Source organism: Cardiocondyla obscurior, linkage group LG05 (genome assembly GCF_019399895.1).
Source record: "Cardiocondyla obscurior isolate alpha-2009 linkage group LG05, Cobs3.1, whole genome shotgun sequence".
NCBI lineage: Eukaryota > Metazoa > Arthropoda > Insecta > Hymenoptera > Formicidae > Cardiocondyla > Cardiocondyla obscurior.
This window is the reverse complement of record NC_091868.1, coordinates 1,744,376-1,747,387: the sequence shown is the minus strand read 5'-3', so window position 1 is coordinate 1,747,387 and position 3,012 is coordinate 1,744,376. Positions and strand designations below refer to the sequence as shown.

Genomic DNA, 3,012 nt, shown 5'->3' with positions numbered 1-3,012 from the left:
ACTTAATTATTTGAGAGGAAACTGCACAATAGAGCGAAATCGCAAACTCATTCTGCGACTGAATATTAATCGAATGCACGTTAATTCTTGCTTTTGTGTTTTTAAGTAATCGTGATTCAGAATTTTTATTAATCGCGTTATTTAATCGCGGTCTCAATTTTCGTAAAAAAAAAAAACAAAGGTATCCGCTAGGATTAATAAAAACTGAACGGCAAGAAGTAACGAATGGGGATAAAAATAACGTTCAGCGGAACATCAAAGTAAATCGCGCGCAATGAAATATTTAATTGGAATCCTTATTGAACCGGCCTTGAATTAAGCTGTAGAGCTTTACGGATGGGAAACCGGTTACCTCCGAATCCGGAAGAAACATATGTTGAGCAAATGTTCTCGGATAATTCACTGACACTCCGCCGGTTCTCATAAATATCGACGAGCGCGGCTTCCGACGCCTAACCTTCTGCATCCGCATTTCTACGTGACACGTGCAGTTTACAATCGCGAGGAAATATCGCGCGAGTATTGCTCGTAACGAGCCTTCGCGGGGAAAAAGAAGTCAAGGGAGAGAAGTGGTAGAGGCAGAATAAAATTAGAATTGCGTGCTTATCTGAAAATTGCGATTTCTTCGTGTTTATGAAAGCATATTGCCTCGACTGCGTTAAAAAGTAATGAGAAATTCAGGCAATTTCTTTTCTTATTAATATGCACATTCTATAGTTCATCTAACAACGCATCGACTGCTGTCTCATTATAGCCGCATCGTGCTCTAATATTAATGTACCGAGAAAGATCTCGAGCGAATGGAGTTTTTCACAGGGAGAAAGATTAAAGCGCGCCGCTTTTTTTTTTTTTTTTTTTAACGCACGAATTCTTATTTAACTCGATTAAATTAAATCTTGAATAAAAGACTTGGAGTAAAAACTTTGACGATGATGGAAAGTAATCCGATACATCGCAACAAGCGTGATTTCAGAATCTAATGCTGGGTTACACATTCACTCGCCTAACACCGGCCGCTTCCTTTAGAGGCTTTTCTTCCCGTGCGAAGTAAAAGTGCTGGCACGAGAGGCGTCGCGCGTGGCCGGCTGCCTTTTTGCACAACATTCTTATTCAAATCATCCGGCCGATTTCGCATTCTTAAGAGCCACCGCTTTATTATAATAGTATCTCCCGGGGAGGGAATTCTCCGATCAATCCGCCTACACCTTCCGCGTAAATAATCTTCGCGAGTCGTTTTTGCTTCCTGCAATAATTATACTGCGTTCCGTGTCATATGCAGACGCAGATTTTTTTTTATTTTTTTTTAGTCGTGGGAGTAGAAATTTTCCTGTGTTTGGACGTGGCGCCACGTGTTTTTTTTATTTTTTTTTATATGTGACGTTTGCGTGAGTTACGTTTACGTAATCCGATTCTTCGCCTCGAGAAATGTTTACAAATGCGCAAAAAATATATTTGCCTATGATTTCGCTTGATTCGTCAATAATGTAAAAATCATGTCACTGATACCGAAGAAAATAACTCAAGTTTAAGTGTACAATCGGTTTTAATCTTTATCTTTTAATATAACTTTGAAATTCGTATTATTCCGCATCGGCGCCTCCGTATCAGAGGTATGTTTATTTGATATCCCCCCACGTCATACGCTTGCTGACGTAATTTATGTCATTGTGAATCATGTCAGTATTGCAAAGATAATATATCAGAGAAGTGACAAACATTGCATTATTGTACAAGTATTTAGCGAAAAATCAAAAGTTACAGCTTGCAAACATTCGTGCTGTATACTTGTAACGATAAATTAAATAGTTTACTACGGAAACGATAAAAAATACGTCAGTAAAGCAATCAATGAAACAGATGTTCTTGTAAAATAATAATATATCGGTTTTTGATATAAATTTATTTTGAACGCCACTAAATTAATATAATCTTGTGTGTATAATACACACATTATTTTTATTATCTTACCGATAGAGTATGACGAGAAGAAACGTTGTCACTTATTTATGTCTGGCCAACAGATGACGCTATCTTGAAAGAATCTTTGTGGTATATTATTGAATTTTTAAATTTATTAAAGTAAATGAATAATTTGTCTGAAAAAAAGATATACAGAAAACGCAAAAAAATATTATAGTTTATACATAAGCAATATTGATTTTTTTTATTTATAATTTTTAATAAAATAATTTTCTTTTTTAATTATAGAATATATTTTACACATTTGTGTATTATGATAAAAATTTAATTGTTAAAGTCAAAACTTTATCTATTTTATCTATTTTATGCGAGTATTATGTACTTATCTTTTGTCGAAATTAATTTATTTGAAATGAGCTGTTACGAGACTGGGTTTGTGTTATTACTAGACAAGTGCATTTATATATATATTATGTCGCAATATCTTTTTTTTGGTTGACTTAATATTGTTGTTGGGATGATCCGAACTTCTCATCTACGATTGTACATACACCTGATACCAACAGCTGCGGTGTCCGAGTGGTTAAGGAGTTGGACTCGAAATCCAATGGGCTTTGCCCGCACAGGTTCGAATCCTGTCCGCAGCGATTTATTTTTTAATATTTTTTTCTTTTAATTATATGCAATATTTAGTTTAAAAAATAGAACCTGCTTAATAAAATTGTAATTATTTTATTTTTATTGCTTAGTTATACTACAGAAAACTTTACTTAAAATTTTGCATTTAATATCGATGAAAGATTTTCTTAATTTTTTAATAGAGAAACTATAAAAACGTTTTATTTATATAATTAGGAAAATTAATTTTGTAATATTCACTTCAATAATTAATATTTTACATTAAATTAACGCCAAGAAAACAATACGTGGATGATGTCAGCTCGTATCGAACAGATATATTATAATATTATTCCGATAAGAAAATTGGATCATCTTCAAAATTGAAAATAAAAAAAAAAATACCACGAATATTAAAATATTATTGAAATATCTCCGTCATCCCGGGATGAACGTGGGTTATCGCGGGACCGT

At 33.5% G+C, this 3,012-nt stretch overlaps 1 protein-coding gene and 1 non-coding gene across 2 annotated transcripts in view; both read left to right on the top strand.

Moving 5' to 3' along the window:
- Window positions 1–3,012, top strand: part of LOC139102991 (neuroglobin) — a 125,384-nt gene that overhangs the window by 46,191 nt on the left and 76,181 nt on the right. The gene's annotated exons all lie outside the window — the stretch shown is intronic.
- Window positions 2,486–2,567, top strand: Trnas-cga (transfer RNA serine (anticodon CGA)). The gene has a single exon. It is a non-coding gene; the product is annotated as a tRNA-Ser (tRNA).